Source organism: Periophthalmus magnuspinnatus, chromosome 3 (genome assembly GCF_009829125.3).
Source record: "Periophthalmus magnuspinnatus isolate fPerMag1 chromosome 3, fPerMag1.2.pri, whole genome shotgun sequence".
NCBI lineage: Eukaryota > Metazoa > Chordata > Actinopteri > Gobiiformes > Gobiidae > Periophthalmus > Periophthalmus magnuspinnatus.
The window spans coordinates 11887872-11913186 of NC_047128.1; the positions used below are offsets into that span (position 1 = coordinate 11887872).

General features: G+C 39.9%; 1 pseudogene; it reads right to left on the reverse strand.

Annotated features, from left to right (window-relative positions):
• Nucleotides 1-4754: 4754 nt before the first annotated feature.
• LOC117393784 (CUB and zona pellucida-like domain-containing protein 1) lies at nucleotides 4755-23409 on the reverse strand (annotated as a pseudogene).
• Nucleotides 23410-25315: the final 1906 nt, after the last annotated feature.

Sequence of the window (25315 nt, forward strand, 5' to 3'; positions counted from 1 at the left end):
TTCTTGAGACGGCCCACTGCTCAATGTCCTTCCTCTTCACAGCAACAACAGTGAGGAAAATCAGGGCAGTCCTGAGCAAGACATGTGGCACAACTATATCGTTTTGGCTTCTGAGAACTTGCTCTGCCTTTCATGTACTGATTTGTCTGCTCTGTTTTTTGTGACTGCAAATGCTCAACCATACTTGTTAATTTTTCAACCTTGTCAACAAGCTGTTGAATGATGTCAGTCTTTTTGTCAGTTTGTCTCCTTGTCCTCTTTTGCAGAAGTGCCCTGTGCAGCATTTACTTTGGTTACTGCACTGTGCACATTGGTACCTCTGGGGCCTTTCGCTCTCATCACTCCCTCATCTCACATTCTCTGCGAATGTCACTGTGTTTGTGAGAAACACATCTTGAACGGTACTAGCATTGTATTTTACATCGGTAGCAATATGTTTTGAGGTAAGCAGAATCTTTTGCTTTTGGCCTATGACTCAATGAAGGAACTGCTGGGGTGTCTCATTGTCATTTTGCTTAGTGCACATCAGTTCTTGGAAAAGCTCAATGTTGTTCTGTTCACCAAGATCGGAGTGCAAAAAGTCTTAATTCCTCTACAGTCAGTTCATCTTTATTCATCAGCATGTCCTTGAAATTACCTGGTTTGATGACTCTTAAGACAGCTCAGACTATTTCAGCATCACTAAACTGTTCTTTGAACCCTTGTTCAGTCTGGCGACAGATTTTGTTATAACTGATGTCTGACCCTTGATCCCCTATCTGACCTCCCTGGTTTTTGATCTCCGATGCACGTAAGATGGAACAGATGGCAGATGGAACCACATCTGAAGGCATGTACTGTGCTACCATTTTACTTAGCTCCTCATAACTGTTAAGCAACTCCTGGATCTCTGTCATTTGAAGTCATATGTTGGGACCTCCTGGATCTCCTGATCCTCAGATTCTAGTAAAGCTTTGCTGCACATAACATCACTGATGTACTGGAAACAACTCTCCTCGTCCCCTAACTTAAGATGTGACTCGTCCACTCCAGGCATGGTCCCCAGTAACTTGGCAAGCTGAAACAGTTTATCCAGTGAGAGGGTGAGCAGGCTTCTCTTGATGCTCCACACCAAACCTTTCCTTTCACCTTTTGCCATGGCTGTCTCTATTTTCCTTTCACCTGGTCCACACTGGCGTTGGCTCTTTTCAGTCTACACTCACCTAAAAGATTATTAGGAACACCTGTTCAATTTCTCCTTAATGCAATTATCTAATCAACCAATCAATCACATGGCAGTTGCTTCAATGCATTTAGGGGTGTGGTCCTGGTCAAGACAATCTCCTGAACTCCAAACTGAATGTCAGAATGGGAAAGAAAGGTGATTTAAGCCATTTTGAGCTTGGCATGGTTGTTGATGTTCATTTGACTGAAACATTTAGGTGCCAGACGGGCTGGTCTGAGTATTTCACGATCTGCTCACTTACTGGGATTTTCACACACAACCATTTCGAGGGTTTACAAAGAATGGTGTGAAAAGGGAAAAACATCCAGTATGCGGCAGTCCTGTGGGCGAAAATGCTTTGTTGATGCTAGAGGTCAGAGGAGAATGGGCTGAGTGATTCAAGCTGATAGAAGAGCAACGTCGACTGAAATAACCACTCGTTACAACTGAGGAATGCGGCAAAGCATTTGTGAAGCCACAACACGCACAACCTTGAGGTGGATGGGCTACAACAGCAGAAGACCCCACCGGGTACCACTCATCTCCACTACAAAGAGGAAAAAGAGGCTACAATTTGCACGAGCTCACCAAAATTGGACAGTTGAAGACTGGAAAAATGTTGCCTGGTCTGATGAGTCTCGATTTCTGTTGAGACATTCAAATGGTAGAGTCAGAATTTGGCGTAAACAGAATGAGAACATGGATCCATCATGCCTTGTTACCACTGAGCAGGCTGGTGGTGGTGGTGTAATGGTGTGGGGGAAGTTTTCATGGCACACTTTAGGTCCCTTAGTGCCAATTGGGCATCGTTTAATGCCACGGGCTACCTGAACATTGTTTCTGACCATGTCCATCCCTTCATGACCACCATGTACCCATCCTCTGATGGCTACTTCCAGCAGGATAACGCACCATGTCATAAAGCTCGAATCATTTCAAATTGGTTTCTTGAACATGACAATGAGTTCACTGTACTACAATGGCCCCCACAGTCACCAGATCTCAACCCGATAGAGCATCTTTGGGATGTGGTGGAACGGGAGTTTTGTGCCCTAGATGTGCATCCCACAAATCTCCATCAACTGCAAGATGCTCCTATCAATATGGGCCAACATTTCTAAAGAATGCTTTCAGCACCTTGTTGAATCAATGCCACGTAGAATTAAGGCAGTTCTGAAGGCGAAAGGGGGTCAAACACCGTATTAGTATGGTGTTCCTAATAATCCTTCAGATGAGTGTATGTCCTTGACAGGCCTTGTTCTGGTACACTGTAGCTGTACTCTTTGCTCAGCACCACAGGCATAGTAGTGTTGAGTCTTCATCAGCACACAGGAGTTGGCACCATCTGGACTCTGGTGGTCACTGCTGGGCTCTTCAGGGTTGACCAATACTCTCCCCGTATGGGCCACCAAGAACCTGTAGCATATATTGGGCCGGTACAACCACCACTAGCAGTTTAAAAATAATATTTGTAGAGGAGAGCTGGTAAATGATATAAACAAAGTGAGATGGAGATGTTAATTTTGTGTTGTTGTGGCTTGCTGCTACTGCCTTTAACAGGAAGCAGAAGCCAGAGCTCTTGCAAACCGTCTCACTGTGCGTAATGTCATCAAGTGGTGAAAATCAGAATTACAAGTGTTCATTTTGCAAAAATAAAACCACCACTAACATTCATTTACAAAATTGCATTAAATAAAAACTATGTGACCACACATTGTGGGCGTCACATTAGCATTAATCTCTGTGTCTCAATTAGTATAAGCAGCTGCAAGAGCAGGTTCACAGAAGCGAGCGGACACTAGAGTAACACAAGTGCCATCAACCTTTTAGTAGTTGGATCAAAGTGTATCCAAACACAGGGCGCAGTCGGGTTGGATTTGGTACCTCAGAACCTGCTCGGGCTTCTGAAATGTTGTTTCCAAGTAGGAATTCCGAGATGGAAAGAGTGTTCCAATGTAAATGTACAAGTGGGAACTCGGAAAATACGACCTCTGAGGACAACTGGAATGCAGTATAAATGACAGAAAAATAAAACTACCGTTACCATAGTGATACCATTATGTCTACAGAGGTCAGTTAAGGTCATTTGAATTGGTTTTATTAGAGTCACACCTGACGTATGAGAACAAGGGCATCAGGGCAGCTTTGTTAGTAATCTCCGAGGTGTGACCTAAAACCATACTGACTTAACAGCAACTTTCTGAAAGGCAGCTTTGACAATGAATGCCTTTGCTTTGGTTTCACAGCACATTTTGTTTGACCTCTTTGTTATTATGAAATACATAAAGGCAAGGCATATTTATTTATTCAGCACAATTGGTATACAAAGTAATTCAAAGTGCTTTACAGAATAAGAAAGACATTAAAATCACAATACAGATAAATCAAAACTATAAATAATAAGCTTTGGGGAATGTTCCAGATTGAAGTAACTTGTTAACTATGCAAGCGAGTGATGATAGTAAACTGCTGAGCACATATGGAGGCAGCATGTGGTTGAACTCAGATTGATGACAATCTCTTGGACAGTTTTGTCAGTTACAGGTGCAACGTGAGTCAGCTCTAAGTGTCTAGCTGCCTGCAGAGCTGTTATTTGTAGTGTGGCATTTTATTGCCTTGAACTGTCATTAAAGAATACTGCAAACTCACTGCACTTAGATGTGCAAAATAGTTCTAACAGCAGCGTAGCTGGAGGGTTTGTTAATCTGTTTAATATTGCAAACAGGACATGAGAGTTTACTACTGTACTACTGTACTGCAATTTACAATAATGTCAGAAAAATCTTTCTCCCTTGTTCTACATAAACTGTGGTTGTAGATGTACATCTTTTCTCTGTAAATCTCATGATGAACCCGGAGCTTTGACTTGCTCCACTCCCGCTCAGTCCTCCAGCACTCTCTTTTCTGTGCCCTGGCCGAGTTATCATTCCTCCATGGCGCTTTCTGCTTATCTTAACCATTTTAACCTTCATCGGGGCAATGGCGTCCAGAAAATTTTAAACACTCAAAGTTACAAAGTTCAACAAATCATCAACATTAGAAAATAGACATTTTCAAAGTGTATCATTTCCATGAACAGTGCACCTGTGTTATCACTGATGAGTGACTGCAAGACCAGTCGCTAGTTTGGGAATAACAGACAAGTCAAAGAAGACACAGATATGATCAGACAAAGCAGCATCCACCACATTGACATTTGAAATATTTACTCCTTTTGTAATGAGCAGGTCCAGAGTGTACTCTCTGTTGTAGGTGGGTTCTCTGACATGCTGAGTCAGACCAAAGATTTCAAGGACAGAACTGAACTCTTTAGCGTTTCTGTCAAACACATTATGCACACATACATTAAAGTCACTTTTAACAACTGAATCATCAAAGTCTGTGTATATGACTGAAAGCACCTCAGTAAAATCATCAGTGAAACATAGACAGTGCTGGAGAGGTTTGTATATTACTAAGCAGAGTATGGAGGGGGATTGTTTTAGCTCCATTTTAGGGGTGCTGCTGGGTCTGAAACCTCTGCTGGGGCTGTCACAGACAGGTCCAAGTTCTATGATGAGGGCCCTGGGGAAGTGACACTGGTGATGAATCCTTCTCTTGGGAAGGTGGAGGTGATGGTGCTGCTGACTTGTTGTCTGGGGAAGGTGGAGGTGATGGTGTTGCTGATTGATTCTCTGGGGGAGTTGGAAGTGGTGATACTGCTGAATTGCTCACTGGAGGAGATGGTGTTGCTGCTGGTAATGACTCCTTCGCTGGGGGGTTTGGTCTCTGGCAGGCACAGCAGGAATGCTTTTTTTCATGCAGGCAGCAACAACACACAATCTTAGAAACATTACATTTTTGTCATTGAAATTGAAAGTTAAAGGGGATTATGTAAAATTGTGATTTTTTTATTTCATAAACCTTGCTTCAAGTGGAGGAGTCCAAGTATCGCGGGGTCTTGTTCACAAGTGAGGGAAGGATGGAGTGTGAGATTGACAGGCGGCTCGGTGCAGCGTTTGCAGTGATGCAGTCGCTGTTTCAGTCCGCTCTTGAATTACCAGTCAGTCTATGTTACTACCCTCACCTATGGTCATGAGCTTTGGGTAATGACCAAAAGGACAAGATCGTGGTAACAAGCTGCTGAAATGGGTTTCCTCCACAGGGTGGCTGGGGGCTCTCTTAGAGATAGGGTGAGGAGCTCGGAGTAGAGCCGCTGCTCCTACACGAGAGGAGCCAGCTGAGGTGGCTCTGGCATCTGTTCAGGATGCGTCCTGGACACCTCCGTAGAGAGGTGTTCTGAGTATATCCCACCGGGAGGAGGCCTCGGGGAAGATCCAGGACATGCTGGAGGGACTATGCCTCTTGGCTGGCCTGGGAACACCTTAGGGTCCCAGCGGAGGAGCTGGAGGAGATGTCTGGGATGAGGGGAAGTCTGGGAGTCCCTGCTCCCAGACCTGGCCCCAGAAAGAAAGAGCGGAAGAAAATGGATGGATGAAAAAATTTGGAAAATGGCAGGGTTGGGGATTAGGGGTTCGGTTAGGGTTAGGGGTTTTGCTAGGAGTTAAGGTTAGGTTAGGTATTAGGAGTTAAGGTGTTGGAGTAGGGTTAGACTCAGGGGTAGGTTTAGAGGTTAGACCTAGGTTTAGGCTAGGGTTAGGGGGAGGTGTGGCACTACGAGGGACACGGTCGAATGCCTTCTCCAGATCCACGAAACACATGTGGGCAAACATATTCAATTTTTTTTTTCAGTCTGGAGGGGGCACTAATGCTTTAGGGAAAGGAGTTTAACAACAGTTTCAAACTTCACTGAAATCAGAGTTTGTTTGCACAAATGGAAGCAATTTGTAAAAATTGAGCATTTCCAAAATTCAATTTAGTATTTGCTTTGCGATGCTAAGGCCCTTCGCCAACTTTGGACACTCGGGCCTAATAAAATAGTGATGGGAGAACAGGTTTCACATGTGACTATAGCTAGAAAAAATAAAATCAAATAAACTTATGGATGGTAGGTTTAAATGTAACTTTTTAGCCAACTAATAGACCAAATGAAAAAAACCCAAAAATAGTTTTTTTTATTTTGTTTGTTTTTATTACATTGAAAACCATTTGTTCTTGCTGTGAGTGGGCTTGCATTTTCACAAACCTGACTTATATTTGGCCTGCTTGTTTCCATGGAAATGTTGTTCCTCTGGCTATAATATTCCACAGTATGGCATAAAACTATCTTCATGGAGAATGCTCTAAAATGTGGCTTTAACTTTCCATTTTTCTCTCCATATAATCATGCAGGTGATGTCCAGAAAGTCAAATATTCTACCTGTAACAAAACAAAAATCAAACAGTCAGGACAAAATGTCAAAGCAAATATTGAAACACAAAGAGGTCAGAGGCTGTGTCACTTTCCCTTCATGCACACAGCCCAACTGGAGACTTTACTTAAAGGGGCTGGACTTGTTTTTGTTGTCCTAAAAACGGGAAAAACTGAATTTTTCCTCACTTACCTTATTGATTTACCTTATACATTCAGAACATCCTAATTATTCACTGCAATTAGTTTAGAAGTGCTTTTCACAAAAGCAAAAGCTCAGACACCAGAGTGAAGTTTACTGCCAACAACTAGCATGCTAACCATGCACTGGAGTCATGACTAAACATTAATGTTTCAGTATCATGCTGCTAAAACCTGGAACAGTCTTCCTGAAGATGTGAGACAGGCTTTGACAATGTTTAAATCCAGGCTCCAGACAGTTTTGTTTAGCTGTGAGGTATGACTTCTTTTTGTTAATTTTATGATGCTTAATTATGTTTTGATTTGTTTGCATTGTGATATTGTAATGTCTTTCCTGTTCTGTAAAGCACTTTGAATTACTTTGAATTACTTTGTGTACTTGTGTGCTATTCAAATAAACTTGCCTTGCTTTTCCTTGCACTTCCTGATACTCAGACAATTTATACTCATTTATACTCAGACACTTTATAGTAAAAGACGAAGTTTAAATCTGTCAACTAGACAAATCATTGTAAGAGTGAAGACATTTTGCTGCTCATCCAAGCTGCTTCATCAGACTTCACTGAAGAGGCAGCTTGGATCCATTGTAAAAACTTCATCTTTTACTATGGATCAGACCTGGACGACTGAGGGTTTACCCAGACAAAACATTTTATAATTAGATGCAGACAGTACACAACAAATGTATTCTGACTTCAAGAGCTGTTTACACAATACATCTGTACTGGGATAGGACACATTTAGGTACGGGCTAGTTCAGGTCAACATTTTCACTGGTACCTGAGTGCTTTGAAAGTTTGTGAGATGTGGCGTCTCTCGAATCTTAGGATTTTCATTGAATCTAAATTCAACTTATTTGTCATTTTGTAGTTGAACTGATGGACTTTAAGACTGAAGAGGAGGGCCATGCATTTACCCTTAGTGCTGCTGGATTATGACACTGGTTTATTTCCCATACAGCTGCTCACCTTTAAAGCTCAGGATGTGCTCAGGAATTGACCCAAAAGATAGAAGCTCTGATAGTGTAATGGTATTTATTACAGAGTATAAGCCAATTGTAGACAAAAGGTCTGGATAATCTCTGAGCCAATGTAAGAAAGACCCCAAGCAAAGGACTGGTCTGGTATTTATAACCTCCTATATGGTGCCTCTTTTGCAACCTATCCTAACAGTCTCCAGATGTTGTGCACATAGCATCTCAAGGATATACACGTGAGACGGTGACCTCATGGCCTCTATGCATTGAGAACTTAAAGGGACTAGCAGGAGATTGAGGCTCTCCTGAAGCAGATCAGACACCACAACAAAAAAATTATAATCATATTTATTTGAGTCATACTTGTACACAATTTTGTAACCATTTTATAATTGATGGAAATGATAACACGTCTTTAACAAACCTCCAGTTTCTTGCTATTTTTCTTTTCTGAGTCTCCAAAATGACGTGTTGTAATTATTTTACAACAATTTCTCATCATTTGCAAGCAGCTGATTCTCTGAAAGGGTCCTTAGAACGTCTGTTAAAGTTTTGGGGACATCTGGTGGTGAAAACGTACACTTCATTTACAGTCGATCTCCATGGGAACGCAGGGCACATTTTCGGTCGCATTCGTCGGGTGCATGAAATGGGGGAGACCTTGTCGCACTGGAAGTTACGTAAGTGCCCTTAAATGCGCCATTCAAATGGCACATTTAAGGGCAAATTGGGACACGGTTTGATAGTACTCAGTTACATTTACTCAGTTACATTTACTTTTATTTTAAATTATACTTTTCAGAGTACTTTTCTAGCGTCATACTTTTACTCCTCCTGGAGTAATGTTTTTATTGAAATAACAGTACTGTTACTTGAGTAAAATTTGTGCTTCCTCTTTCCTCTGTGAGTAAGTCTAAAGTGATTTGAGCTTTATGTCAACAATATGAAATTATGTGAACATTTGTGTTTCTTCCAGCTCCTTCAGATATGATTCAGTTTGGCTCATAGTTGTGTCTGTTTGAAAATAACACATTTTGTCCATTATTTCAAGTTTAGTCCTTCACAATACATTAACTTTAAATTATATAGATGATATATATTCTTCTCATTGTCTGGAGAACTTGTTGATGGACTGATGAGAGCCAAATGTGAGCAGTGAAGACTGATACTCATCCATCTCAGATCTAAATTCGTCGTTTCATTTAAACAGAATTTCACTCTCAACCTAAATCTGTTTCGATTTCGAAACTAAATATTTCTTTTCTTAGGGATGTCTTTTTGATCTAACTTATTTTAATTTGAGTTTTAATGATTTCTATTTATTTTCAACCATATTTTAGTTTGAACATTTTAGTGTAAAAAAAACATATAAAGCTTTTTGTATTGAATTCTCCCAAATGTAACTAGAACGTAGGGTTGTGAAAAGTATCAGTCAAATATAAGATACCAATCGATACTAAAACTATATCAAAACCTGTCAAGATCGCAGTCTGGCAGTCTGTTAATCAAACTACACCTGGGGAGGACAAAGGGAGCCGGGACCTGATACTCAACGCTGGAGCTGATGGCCTTGGAAGGGGGTGAAGGAAGTAAGGGACGTCCTGACGTGGTGAATAAAATTCTAATAATGGTGTATAAACTTGAGTTAGCTGGTTTTGTAGGGTTTTTATGGGTTCCAGCTCATGTTGGTGTTGAAGGAAATGATGCTGCAGACAGTCTTGCTAAGGCAGAAATACAACTCAGAGTACCTCTTGGTAGGATGGAGTGTCGTTCAATAATACAGGCCAGTATTAAAAAGTAGTGGCAGCAAAAGTGGGATGGTGAAATAAAAGGGAGACAGATATATAGCATTGTTTCAACAGTTAGTGACTGTCATGATGCCTGCATTGTATATGACAGGTTAGACTATCCATTTCACTGAAACATACAGTAGGTAATATCATTATATTTAAGATTTTATTTTAGTCTTTTTTTATTATTATTATTATTATTATTTTAGTGGAGTTTATAATTTAACTTCCAGTTTGGACATGAGCAGCAGATAGGACTTTCCCACTGCCATTGGACTCATGAACACTCTGTAACACCTGCCACTCTATAATACTGGTTACTGTCACTTTAAACTTTGTATATCAAAGTCTGTTTTTATCTTATTTTAACGCATTTGTTTTTATTTGATTTGATCATAGTTTATGTTATTGTTTGTTTATGGTGCACCATAATGCCAAATCAAGTTCCTAGTTTGTCAATTTTGTTCACTGACAATTGCAATAAAAATGATTGTAATTCTGACATACATAGAGGTTAAAATTAATTTCCAACTCCTACCTAGCAACCACAATGTTAAGAAAGGCCATAACTTTGAATAATTTGAAAAACATGAAATCCTATGCTCTCTAAACATAATAAAAATACATCCAACTGGTCTTATCATCTTTAATACTTTTGTCAACCATTTTACCTGTGTTTCCTGCCTCCACAGATCTCCTCAGACGCAGGGGGCCCTGGGACACATAATGGGTTCCTGACTCAATGACTGCCTCTCTCCTGGCTCTTGTTGCTCCATTGGGCTGACATCCCCGAGAGCAGCGAGTGTGAGGGTTTCCAGCTTCACACATCAACACTGAGCAGCTGATGTAGACCTGGAAACAGTTAAGAGATTGACTTAAACTTTAAAGGTTTGTTTGTATTTTTTTCTACTAGCTTATGTACAGCAGTGTATCGCTACTTTGCAGCTAATGTCATTTTTGGGGGTGAAGCTAACTAAAGGCACTGCTCTGTCTGAAGCTCTGTTACTCAGATTAGACTTTAATCTGATCTTTATTTCAACACATAAAGAACTGAATTAGCTGGAACTACTGTAGGTGAGCTGATTTTATACCAAATAACATTAAAGATATCTAGCATTCTCCAATTTTATTTTTTTTTTTTTTCAGTTATTCACTCTCACCTTCTTGTTGAAAATTAAACACCTAAACGGAACCATGAATGCTCATAGTGATCACAAGCTCCTGAAAATGCATTGTGTAAATCTATTTAGTGTTTTTTTCTTGAGTCTTAAATCAATCTAAAAAACTGGAGACTGCTTATGCTAAATGTCTAATGTATGCATTGTGTCACCATGGTAACATTCTGTTATAGACATGCTGCCTTCCTCAAAGGTGATGTCACTGTGAAGTGACATCACCAATCTCTCATTCACAGCCCATATAAACCTAGCTTGTAAAACCGCATACTTTCACCTGCGAAATATAACTAAAATTAGAAATATTTTACCTAAAAACGATGCTGAAAAACTCATCCATGCATTTGTTACTTCCAGACTTGATTACTGTAATTCCCTGCTTGCCGCCTGCCCCAAAAGTACTATAAGGAGCCTCCAGTTGGTCCAAAATGCAGCGGCCAGAGTCCTAACAGGAACTAAAAGAAGAGACCACATCAGTCCTGTACTAAAATATCTGCACTGGCTTCCTGTCGAGCTTAGAATCAAATTCAAAGTCCTCCTCCTGACATACAAAGCCCTAAACGGTATGGCCCCATCCTATCTGCAAGATGCTATTGTCCCGTACCAGCCAAACAGAGCACTTCGCTCTCAGAATGCAGGACTATTAGTGGTTCCTAGAGTGTCCAAAAGTACAGTGGGAGGGAGAGCATTCAGTTACCAAGCTCCTGTGCTATGGAATCAACTCCCTGCTGATGTTAAACAGGCCCCCACAGTCTCTGTATTTAAGACCAGGCTTAAAACCTTCCTCTTCGGTATAGCGTATGACCAGGTTACTTAGTGAGGGAGTTAGGGTTATTAAAACCCGGGATAAGATAAGCTGCAGTAGGAGTAACTAGCTGGGGGAAGTATGGCAACCTGAGCACTATCCTCTACTTTGCCCTATTTTCTCATCAGCAATGCTATTCACATGTTGTCCCCTGTCCCACTCCCCCTGTGGAGTGTATCTCTTTCAGATGCCCCGATGACAGTTGGACCTCCTCCTTGCCTGGCTCTCCTCCTCCTCGCCCGGCTCTCCTCCTCCTCGTCTGGTCTCCTGGCCGATTTCTTATGTTGTCTGATTTTTCCTGTTGTGTCTGATTTTTCCTGTTGTGTCTGATTTTTCTTGTTGTGTCTGATTCTTCCTGTTGTTTTGTTTTTTGTGTCTTGGCGGCACGGTGACTGAGTGCCATCACTCATGTCTCACAGCAAGAAGGTTGGTTCGATCCCCGGGTCACCAGGCCTTTCTGTGTGGAGTTTTTCATGTTTCTCCCCGTGTCTGGATGGGTTTCCTCCGGGTACTCCGGTTTCCCCCATCAACCAAAACATGAACGCCCTTCGAGACAACTGTTGTTGTGATTTTGGGCGTTACAAAAATAAATGAAAATTGAAAATTGAAGTCAATTCATTCAGCTGAATACCTGGTCGTGAAGGCCAATGAACTTGAAGGCCTCAACGCTGTATTTGAATTGTCTGTTGTGACTTCTCGGATGAACAATCAGTGTTGGGTCTAAGTTGCAGCTGTTTAAAAGCACCGACAAAAGTTGAAGTGGTTACACAAAAATGCCAAGCAACTGCACAAACTATATAACATATTGGCAGCCCTTTATTCATTTTGGTCATAATATTTCAATAATTTCAAACTCCATTTCGATATTTAAGAATAGACTCGATACTCCATACCGGTTTTGATACCCAAGTGATCATTTGATTTTTAAGTTATTTTTTAGACAATAGGCAATTGTAAATTTCTACACAAAATAATAGTATTTTATTTTTATCTTACTCTAGTTCTGATAAAACTCAAGAAGAATTTCAATTTTTGAGATTTATTTTTCAATATCGATATTTGCTCAAATTAACATCTAGTGTTGATACTAGTTTTAGTATCAATTAGTATCTAATTCCATACCTTTGACCATTACAGTTCATAATATCTATAATTTCATTAAAAGAATCTACTCACCCATTCTCAATGAGGGTGCAGGGGTGGGGGTAGTTGGTGTTGTCATAGGGCGCAGCTCTGCAGGACTCCTCAAACAGCTCTGTGTTGTTGACTGTAGTTGTGGCTTCGATCTCCATGAAGATGCGATCACCCACGTCATACTCGAGTGGGTAGAGCCAGGGGTCTATCCTGGAGACAAACCTCTGATCTGGGAAGAACTCAAACCCGTAGGTGAACTTTCCAAGGCCCTTGTCCCACACGGTCACCTTGTCTCTGTGAGCGCTGAAGGTGAATGTCACGTTTCCTCTTTTGAGGTACTAGGAGAAGAACTTCATTTCTAACTGGTGTTTTCTGGTGGTGAGGGCAGAGATATTGTCCACTGTGGTAATTTCATTCTTGAAAAACAGATTATCAGCATCCTCCTGCAAAGGCAGTAATGTAATTAACTATTGCAGTGGTTCTCAAAGTGGGGTCCAGGCACAAATGTTGGGGGTTCCCCAAAAGTTGTCAACATTGAAAATGACTTGAATACTATTAACAAAACAAGGACTAAGACAAACAAGGTTTGAAACATGGTTTGAAATCTTAAATTTCGTTATGATGCCATCGTGGAGGGGTCCTTGGAATATTTTAATACAGATAAGTGGACCCTGACCTCAGAAAGTTTGAGAACTCAACTACAGTGATCCCTCTTTATCGCAGGGTTTACATTCTAAAAATAACCTGCAATGGGCAAAATCCACAAAGTACTCAGCTTTATTTTTTACAATTATTATATATGTTTTAAGGCTGTAAAACCCCTCACCAGACACTTTTCTCACACAGCCATTAACATTTTCTCACATTTGTCTCTTGTTTAAACATTCTCAAAGTTCAAACGTTTGTAGGCGCCTTTGTCGGTGCAGAACGTTTCGTTGACGTTTTTTGTCGGGGAGAAAACTTGCAAACATAGAGCACTTCAAAGTCACACTGCTAGCGATCAAACATTTATGTAAATTTGGTAAGCTGAACGCATTCTGTACTGTACAACTGACACGGCACGGAGGAGATTGATTGACAATGGTCTACAGTCCTTTAGCCAATCAGGACACAGAACACAATGCGCGTTCATACGCTGTAAAAAAAGCTTTCAAAATTGAACTAAAAAAATCCTCAAAACAGCAAGCCCGCAAAAGGTGAACCGCGTTACAGTGAGGGACAACTGTATTGAAATCATCAAATAGTAAATTGTTTGATTTTCTTATATTATAAATAGCTGACATGTGCATTTTTTGCTAAATTGAACAGTTGAATTGTCTGCTGTAAGCAATGAATCTGAATAGAAGATGATTGAAATTTCATTGATAGTTTGCTCATCAAATCAATAAAACCATGTTATGTATTAAATAAAACAAAATGATATGAAGTAAATGTTGAGTATGCAGTTATATGCATGTAGAAGCAAAGATACTTAAGAGACTGGTTTTATCTATTCTGAATTTAAAAAACAAGATTGAATGGTTCTTGCTTGTTAAACTCATACAGATCTATAAATGCTTTAATAAATCTTTCACATTTTTCTTTTTAGTTTTACCTCGATCTGGGTGCCACAGGTGTTGAGGGGCACTTTAGCGACCAAGTGAGTGCTGTTGGAGTGGGTTTGGAGGCTGCAGACTATGTTACTGGGAGATGCAGATTTTCATAATGAAGTTCAGGTAATGTGGCCTTCTCCACCTCGACTCCAGACAGGTGACCACTGTATTCACTAAATTTAGAGAATAAACAACAAAATAGCCATGTGTTTAAATGGGAATTGCTGCTCCATAGGTTGTGTTTAAGAATTTAATATGTTATTATTTCAGAGGGACGGCAAGGGCCTATATAACCTAATAATATTTAACCTTATCACTTTATATCAAAGACTGCCTCTACACACTTGCCATATTAATCTTATAGTTTAAAGCTACCATCTATATGTGGTAAGACAGCTGTTGAGGCCTGTGCTGCAGGTGCGCTTACTTGGTTTCCCGCGGTGCGTTCTGGTGGACTATATAAGCGCTCCCTTTCTCATTGCTTCCTCATTGCAGTTCCCCTGCTTGGCCATAATATTGCACCTTGGGCCAAGTGCACGTCGCTGTATGCCCTCATCTGCAGTGACAGGACTCCACAAACAGCTCGTGGGACCTCTTCAATCATAAAATGTCCAAATTCTTACGCATCTGTCCCTTATAGTCCCGCTGCTCAACTGTACTCGCTGTACCAGGTCCATTACGCACAGTGGTGCAATTTCATCGATAAAAAAGGTAAACACATCCCAAATGTAATTTCAACTCCAACCATGAGTCCTCTAACTATTAGTTTGGTTGTGTAGTTGGCATTGTGCCAAGGACGACATGAGTCATCTTGTGTCTCATCATTTCAAACTCCAGAAAGTGAGCTGCGTAAAGTGGACTCCCAGCCATCAACCCTGGGATTGTGTGCTCACCTTACTCAATCAGCGGTATGTGTCCCTCCTTAGCTGGGTTCAGTTATATTGAGTTGTAGGACTAATGCTAATTCCCCATTCATTTTAGGTGTCATCAGTGGTCAGCAGCGGCACAGGGCACGCCGCCTCTGCTGCTTTGCTTTCACCTTGTCCCACCTTTGCTTTGTCCTGTTTTGCTTGGACTTGTCTCACCTTTTGTTTTGCCTTTTGCCTTTTATTTTTGCCCTTTTGCTTTGCCTTGTTTTGCCTGGCTCAATTTACAGTTTAAATTGGTCCACTGTGAGGTCGCCTTCTTTTAGTGGTGCTGTTCTGGGCTGAGTTTGAACTGGTGCACCTGAGCTCTGTGCGTCAAGCTGGATTTCGCCCTGTACATGGTTGGACAGGTGGTGGGTTTGGGCTCGGTAAACTTTTAATGAATTGAATAAGTGTACGCATGAACGCAGATTTTATATATATTGTAGTCATTGTCAGTGAAATTAAAAATTAATATGTAAATTAAATGGAACCTGACTCTTTCACCTTGATATGCTTACCTGTGTGCCTTTATACTTAAGGTCTAGTCCCCAAACTAGATTTGAGGTGGTGTTGTTGCAACACTTATATTTGTCAGTACTATCCCAAATTATTAACCCCTCGATTGCCACATATATGTCTATTTGATATTTTTGTTACCAGTATATGGCAGATGTGAATCCTGTCTGTCCCTCCCACTGCCTTTATCCAGGGCTCACCTGTGCTCTCAGACCTTCATCTGTCAGACCAAAGCTGGCACACTATCAGACTGCAGTAATGTAGATGGCATCTAGTGGTGTGATGTGAGAATGCAGCATGACTTGATGGCCAGTCTGATTACAGAAAGTAGCTTTAAAGTCCTTTCAACTGACAACAATCATGTCTTTGGGGTGGAATAACTTTTTGACAGAGAAGACATTAAACTTTATGCTAGTTTTTGTTTCATGTGGATAGGCCCAGTTAGAGATATTTACCTTAAACCATGTCAACACATCTGCAATCTATAGTCACAGAGAAAATGCCACCATAGATTTCTGCCCCCTCATCCAGCTCAATTTTAAACTATAAGGATTTGAAAATTTTTCGGAAGATTTGGAATCACATACCTTGTTCTTTTGTAATGTTCACCAGCACACATCTCATCTCAGTTTGGTAAACGGAAGATCTGATTACATAAAACAAAACAAATTTAACTAAAAAGAGTAAAAGTCTTTGTAAACAAAACGTCTCTTACCCATTTTTAAATTCAACAGCAAAGCAGATAGGAAAATATTGTCTGAGGTTTTCAGCAATCGGAGTCCATCTGATGGTGAGCTCATCTGCAGTGGTTTTGTGCTTGGTGACATTCAGTGGTCCGGTCATTATGATCCTATCAGCTCTGTTTTGGTTAAAAACAAAACAATGTTAATATATCAGGTTTTGTTTTTATAAATTTTGCATTTCTGGTTTATTTACTGTGAATAAAGAGCCATTGCCTTCACTCTTATTTCTACTTCTCTTCCAGTCTGTACCAGAATGACCTCTCCATCTCTGGGTGTTGGGAAAACATACTTTGGTAGATAACACTGGTCAACACTAAATTTATTGTCTAAGATTTTTTAGCTGATTTAGGATAATTTTGATGTGCTGAATCCAAAAATCACATTGGTTTTGCTCAATCAGGTCAACGTTCTGAACTAAGCTACATATTTGTTTTTGGATGATTTTGTTTACATGTATGAGTATTTTCACGTCATATGATGCAAAATTCTGTTATATTTCTCGCTATAAACAAATTCTTAAGATTTTGCATGTGCCAACTTATGACTAATTATTTTTTTTTTAATATATATTACAAGTGAATGAAATGGCTTCAACTAGAAGATCTTGCAAAAATAAGCCTGACATATTCTGCTACATCTGCGATGAATACACCAATGTTCCTAACAGGAATCAAGTCACAAGTTTCATAAAGCGTGCTTACCATGCTTATTTTGGTATTAAACTTGGTGACCAAGATGAAGCTTGGGCGCCACACATGGCATGCAAGTCATGCACCGAGTATCTGCATCAGTGGACTAAAGGCAAGAAGAGTTGTCTGAAGTTTGGAATTCCCATGGTTTGGAGGGAGCCGACATCAATAGCTACTTCTGGGCTATTGATGTGACTGGGATCAACAGAAAGAACCAAAGCAGCCTCAAGTATCCTGACCGTGAATCAGCACGTGGTCCTGTAGCTCACTGTGATGAAATTCCAGTACCTGTCATTGTAGAAGTTCCTGACATCAGTGACAAAGATTCCTCCAGTGTGGTTTTAATGATGATGCTCCACATCCTTCTTCCCAAAAGGAGCTAAATGTTCAGGTTTCCTGAGAATCTGGGATCACTGAGTGATGAGCAGGTGGAGAGATTCCATCAGGGGTTCATAGAAACAGAAGTTCATGTCCTGAATTTTGCACAATGATAACGTAACGTTCCAATTTACATGTACTTACCTTTATCAATTAACATAACGTAACATTTAATTAATACATTCTGTTAGAAAACTATTTTTTATCTTTTATTTTATTTTTTATTTTTTTTGGGATGAGAAATATTAAAGAAAATCAACTGATAATGTCACAAAATTGTAATCAATTTAGTCAGAAGATCGGATTTTTCCAAATCAAATTAGCATAAAAACCTGACCTGACTGAGAAAAATGGATATCATTTTTGGATTCAGCGGCGCTAAATGGTCCTAATTCAGTTGAAAAAACACAGACAACTTTCAAAAATGTTTTTTTTTGTAACCCAGTGTAATATCCTTCAGTGCACGTAGGAACATGTGGGTCCACTGTAATAAAACCATAACATTAGTGTGTTGGATTTCTGTATTAAAGGCTCAGGGCAAAGGCTAAATTTGTCTTGTGTCTTTTGTTTTCTGTAAATCGGTTATAAACTCATGCCGATTAATAATTAGGATGCTCTGATTGAATAAGTTAATGAGGAATTAAGTCTGTACAACTGCAAACTGTTTAAAATGAACTAGTTCTGATTTTCATATTTTTATGACAGCGAAAATCAGGTACAGCACCTTTTAATATATTAGATCATGATTAGGGCACAACAATCGATCTAAACTGATACTGACCTCGGAAAACAAATTGCAATTGCAGCACACTGAATGAAACATTCCATGGTGGATAAGTGGGTGGACTTGTAGTGGTGGTATCCCACCACCACCCTGGGGTACTGGTGGGAGGAGCTGTAGTAGTGGTGGCAGTAGTAGTGTTAGGCTGTGGTGTGGTGGTATACCACCAGGGCCACCATGTGGTGGTGGGAGGTGGAGTTGTAGTAGTGGGTGGAGTAGTAGCTGTAGACCAGGGGTGGCGAACACGCGGCTCTCGAGCCGCATGCGGCTCTCTGCCAATATTTTTTTCTATATACTGCGGCTCTTTGCATTGTCTCATGTTTCACTTTTCTTTTTTTCTTTTTTTTACGCGGGTTACGTCTAATGCCGCGAAAATAAGTAAACATTTCATGCGCGTGCAGACTGTTACCCTCGAGTCAAAATGGCAAAATGCAAAACTAAACGAAAATATGAGGATGAACACAGCACATTTCTGGAAGATGCTTACTTTTTTATTGAACGGAATGGCAAATCACTCTGTTTAATCTGCAATACTACAATATCACATTTCAAGGCTTCAAATCTTCAGCGTCATTTTAGCGCTCTCCAGGCTAATGGACAAGGAATTCCCCAAAGGTTCTGAACTACGCAAGCACAAACTGAGCACCTTGAAAAGCCAAGTAAAAAGACAGTCTCAAATGTTTCAGTAATTGAACAAGCATGGAGAAACTGTGACACTTGCATCCTATAAAGTGGCGTGGAAGATTGCCCATGCAAAAAAAAAAAAAAAAACGTACAACGAAGGAGAGTTTTTAAAACAGTGTTTTGTGGATGTAATTGAAACCTTGGCTCCAGATAATAAAAAATCCCACTGAGATTATCATCCCATCACTCCAGCAAGGTAAGAAAATCTGTGATGTGGTTTGGAAATAACACCTGACTTATGCTTGTGTTAATATTTTAATAAAATAAGATAAGCCTTTATTAGTCCCACAGTGGGGAAATTCCAGTATTGCACCGCACAGTTAAAGAACAGAAGGAAAATGGTACATGCAATAAAACAAGATAATATATAAATAGCTTAAAATAATTTAAAAAATAAACTAAAAATATTCCATCAGTTTATATTATACAGGCCCTGTGTTTCTGAAGTGTGTTCAGTAGTTGTGTGTGTCAGAGAGAGACAGAGATGAAGATAAAGAGCAAATGTGTGTGTAGGTTGGGGTGTGTGTGTGTGTGTTCGATAGAGCGAGAGAAAGAGAGAGAGGAAGAGATGCCTGTGTGTGTGTTTATGTGTGTACGTGGGGGGGTATCTGACCTCTGGAGTAGGTGCTGTGTTAACTCTGGCTAAGCTGCATTTGATGTGTGTGTTGAGGGTGGACACTTATCTTGAAATGAACACAAGTACAATGCTTGCTGTTATTTTGTAAGGAGAGGAGTGTTTTAAGGGAAATAATATGGTTGTAATTGTGTGTGTGTGTCTGTCTTGGCAGGTCAGTGCGTCGTGTGGCTCTTTGAGTCTTACGGTTGAAAATTTTGACTCTTTGTACCTAACTTGTTCGCCACCCCTGTTGTAGACCATTGGTTGGTAGTAGGTGGAGTAGTAGTTGTAGGCCATGGTGTGGTGGTATACCACCAGGGTCACCATGTGGTGGTGGGAGGAAGAGTTGTAGTTGTAGTAGTGGGTGAAGTAGTAGTTGTAGACCATTGTGTGGTAGTGGGGGGATAAGTTGTACTAGTAGGTGAAGTAGTAGTTGTAGGCCATGGTGGGGTGGTATACCACCAGGGCCACCATGTGGTGGTGGGAGGAGTTGTAGTAGTGGATGGAGTAGTAGTTGTAGGCCATGGTGTGGTGGTATACCACCAGGGCCACCATGTGGTGGTGGGAGGAGTTGTAGTAGTGGATGGAGTAGTAGTTGTAGGCTGTGGTGTGGTGATATACCACCAGGGCCACCATGCGGCAATGGGGTGAGGAGTTGTAGTAGTGGGTGGAGTAGTAGTTGTAGACCATTGTGTGATAGTGGGGGGATAAGTTGTAGTAGTTGGGGCTGCAGTTGTAGTAGTAGCAGCAGTAGTCGTCGCCATTCTCTTTCTTCGTGCAGTCCTTCCATGTCTGTAAGAAGTGGATCCGTCAGAGTAGTAGAGTGCAACATTGTGCCGTGGATGGTCCTCCACCACCAATTCAAACCCATGGACTCCTTGGTTTCCAGAGGCCAAATAGAGCAGTGTGCATGTAGCCTAAGAAAAAAACATGCAAGGTTCAGTCTCAATACAACTTTCCCCCAATATATGAATGGATTTTTATTAAGTCTTTAATATGCCAAATCGCCAAAACACTTTGTGAAATTATGTTCAATGATAATGGTAGTAAAGCTTGTTCTGATTTAGGTATCAATTTTTTTAGGGAAATCAAATGCACCAACTTTTCTTTCATTTTGTGGGTGTTTATTTAAACTAAAAACTTAAGAACAATTCTAGGCAATATGTAGGCAAGGCAAGTTGATTTGTATAGCACAATTTGCAGACAAAGTGTACCCCACAGATCATGTAATATGTATTTATTTTGTGTTGTATTTATCTGTGAATTGACCCTTTTATGTACCTCCCCTTAGGACAGACTAGGGCAAACTGCAGCCTGGGGGCCACACACGGCCCTTTGGGCTTATTAATCCAGCCCGCCGAACGTGACCAAATTATATTAAAATAGGTAAGGGTAAACCTTGTTCAAAGTTTTTTTGCTGTGTTTATTTAACTGAAATTTACTACATTGATAATTAATTTATCAATGTATTTGCATTGGGAAACACCTTGCATGTTCTTGCTTTGCTACATGTTACAAATATCCAATATCCTCTGCCTTAGGATCTAAGAAAAGGTGGCTACAATTCCAAATGAGGAAATACAAAACTTAATAGATCTAAAAACAAATGTATTTTACGAACCTCATCTACATGGAATCCCACTTGTCTTCTACAGTCAACACACTCAGAAGCATGTCGGTTTCCATATCGGCATCGAACAATATCTCCATCAGGGTCAAAGGCCATAGGTTTGTAGGACCGTTTGCAGTTCTGAGGGACTCTTTGAGACAAAAGGAGTGTTTAATTATTATATATGGTCTATTTAGGTGTCTTCATGCCTATTAGTCCAATTTGAATTTCTAAGTAGACAAAGGAGCAGAAATATATCTAATCTAATTACAAAGACTTTAAGAAAAATCATTTTATAATGTTCTTTCATTAAAGGTGCACTATGTATTGCTTTGCCTTGAATTCAAAGACTGAAAGCTTTCATTGTCATATGCACAGTAAAATGCAATGAAATTCTTCCTTTGCTGCCCACACTGGATGCCAAGAGTATATAAAAAAATAGTTATATAATAGATAAATAATAAGATAAAGAGAAGCATATAAAATATAATCAAACAGAAATATAATCTTTACAGAATATAGATTATGAAAAATATAGGCTATATGCTATGTACATATTCACAGATAATGTGCAACATTACTTTTTTGTGCAAATGTCAGTAGTAAAAACGGTGTGCAAAGATGATTTATATAGTGTGCACACAGGAAGTGTAAACATTTGAGCAGTTACATTTGCAACTGTATTTTGATAGGTTAATTTAACAGTCGGTCAGAAATAGTGCAAATTATTAAACTGCAAAGTATAAGTCGATGTCTAGGACGGGGGCCATTTCTCAGCAGTCCAAGAGTCTGATGGCTGTAAAGAAAGAGTTCTTAAGTCTGGTAGTCCTGCATTTCACACTTCTATACCTCCGGCCTGAAAGTAGTAAAGTGAAAAGTCCATGTTGGGGATGGGTGGGTCTTTGATGATCTCCTGTGGACTCGGCGATGCTAGATGTTCTGCAGAGAGGGTTGAGGAGTCCTGGTGCTCTTTGTGGCAGTCTCTCTGCAGGCGTTTGTGGTCCTTCACATGGTACCGCCATACCACACAGTGGTGCAGCTGGTCTGGATGGGCTCAATGATGCAGCTGTAGAAGTTGCTGAGGATTCTGGGCGACATGCTAAAGAATGTTTCATAGCATTGAACATCTGGCTCCATGAAGACAAGGAAGTGTTGCCACGAGGCATGACGCCTTTCAACATATCTTTGAGCAGTAAACCATATAATTGAAAATGCAAGATAAATAACTTTAATGGCTTACTGCGAAGTGTTTCAGCCAAAGCAATAACATGTTGAGACAAGTAGATGGAAGACCCTCCACCAGAAAAGTTACCTAGTGCACCTGTGGAGGCTTGTTAGCAAAATGCATGTGCAGTATGTTTTGCACTTACCGTAGAAAAGGGAGGATGGCGATATCAGGAGAGTTGTTTGGCTTGTTAGTGTCAGATCTTATGCCCAAATCCACTGAAGTCAGAACTTTCCACGATGGGTATACAGAAGGTGTGTCAAGTTTGATCCAACAACAGCTGCTTTCCCTGCAAAGTCAAGTATATTCACTAGTGAAACACCTTTAAAAATACTATTGTTCATTTCATAGACATAGATACACAAATATCTGCACAAATATGTCATGAATATTAACCTACAATGTTCGGAAAGGTCTGTCACTTGTTAGCCTCTTACTGACAACAGTTTCTGTTTGACACCATGAGGATGCAGTCATCACGCCATTGGTTCCTCTGTCAATTACACCCACATCAATTTGGTTGTTGTAGCCACAGCTGTACCAGTTGCCGTAACAGCTCCCGTACTGGTACTGGCATGAACTGAATGTCGCCTTGTTGCGAAGTTGTACCTGCCAAAGAGAATGGAAATATTCAGTTACCTCGATATTCAAGGACTTGGGTTCCCCAGGAGGCAGTGCAGTCAGTCTTGACAGAAGTTGTCAGTTAAGTAACTATATTGCAACTTTTGTGCATTTTTCCCTCCATTTTATGTTCACTGAATATTTTGCAAATGCTTAGTAAATCCAGCCCTTGTATGATTTACAGTTAAATGAACTGCACCAAAATCTATGCAACTTCGAATATTGAAAAGTGAACTTTTTAAGACTCATGCATGTACTATTATTGTTATAATGGTCTGACAAGTATAGTTTAGGATCACCCAAGAAAGGATTTGTTCTGTACTGAAGTATAAATTAAAACAATAAGTCTTACCTCAATGCTCCCATTGCTGCCTGTTGTGGCAGAGAAGGTCACCACCCCTCCGTAGAAGTGACTTGCTGAGGCCAGTGAGAGCCACAGCAACTGCAGGACACCAGTGGTAGTGGACAACATGATGCTCACAGCTCACTGTTGCTCCTCTGTCGCTGCTTCTTCCTCAGCATTATTGATACCTGTCACTCTTCTGGAATGTAGTATACCAAAAAATGTAGAACTGCTAAACTGGTCTGATGGAATGATGGAAATAAGATCACTTTTAGCGTAAACCACAGACAAGTTTTTAAAATAGCCTGCACATGTATTTTCTTTATCCATGTGCAGAGTTGGGAAGTAACTAAATGCATGTACTGAAAATACACATTTAGAATACTCATTTTGAGTAACTGTATTTCGGTACAGTTACTTTTTTCATTTGATGGTATTCAGAATACAGTTACTTTCCTAAAATTAAAGGAATACATGACTGTACTTCATGTAATTTTGTTTTGAACTGCACAGTATTAGTGAGAATAAGTGTGTCCATGTGCGATTTTTCTTCTCTAATTGGACATAAACAAATGCAGAACAGTGCAAAAAAAATGAAGCTGTTTGTGATGAAATTTCATGTTTTAACACTATAATATAATGCAACTCAATGTGAAAGTATTCTAAGTATTAAGAATACAGTACTCTGATTGGGCCATGTAACGTAATACCTGAGAAAATACATTTTAATTTGGGTATTCAGTATTCTGTTACTAATTTTCCCCTTTTCAGTCACACATTTTCCATCACTGTCCATCTGTGGACTGTTCCTTAAAAACAGCCAAACAAACACATACTGTACTTGGTAAGTTCCTGGTATTAAGTGTAATATTTAAAATGTAACTAATAGTAGATAATTACACACATGCACAAGCATTTTTATTTTTTTTACATCCTCTTTTTTACATGTCTTTTTCTTTTTTTTTGCTTATTCAGAACGGTGGTAGCATAAAATGTAGTTTAGTTTCATTTATGCTGAATCTCTTGTTAGATTTATGTAAGAATGGTTTGCCTGTTTAGAATGCACTTTTTTTCAAACCCTTCTCTCTTACTAAAATATTTACAAATCACTATAGTTATTACAGTTATACACCACATAGTAACAAAATAGTAACCAACTTTAATTGAGACTTTGAGCTTGTTTGATATAATTGGGTACAATTATATGCAAATAGGGTAATCAAAAGTATTGATACCAATTGATACTAAAACTAGTACAGAAACTAGCTACTCATTTGAGCAGGTATCAATAATAAAAAAGACACATTCACAGGACAGAACTGAACTTTTTCTGAATAGCTGAATAGAATAGAATGATCTTGAGCTGTATCAGAACAAATATAAGACCACATAGAGTAGTATACACCCATGGACCACTATGGAACTTACCTGGACCACTGAGGGATTACACAGATATAAGGCCACATTGGAATATAAAAGAAAGTACTACCATTAAATGCTGAAAATCACATTCTACTGTCTAAATAAATAAAATTCCTTAGTATTGAAATCAAGTTTGAAATTTTAGTATCATGACAACACTGATTTTTTAAAATAATTTATTTGTATGTTACTGCTGCAAATAAGTATTTAGTTTTTAACACCTGAGAAAATCAATGTTAATATTTGGTACAGTAGCCTTTGTTTGCAGTTACAGAGGTCAAACGTTTCCTGTAGTTGTTCACCAGGTTTGCACACACTGCAGGAGAGATTTTGGCCCACTCCTCCACACAGATCTTCTCTAGATCAGTCAGGTTTCTGGGCCGTCACTGAGAAACACGGAGTTTGAGCTCCCTCCAAAGATTTTCTATTGGGTTTAGGTCTGGAGACTGGCTAGGCCACTCCAGAACCTTGATATGCTTCTTACGGAGCCACTCTTTGGTTATCCTGGCTGTGTGCTTTGGATCATTGTCATGTTGGAAGACCAAGCCACGACCCATCTTCAGTGCTCTAACTGAGGGAAGGAGGTTGTTCCCCAAAATCTTGCAAAACATGC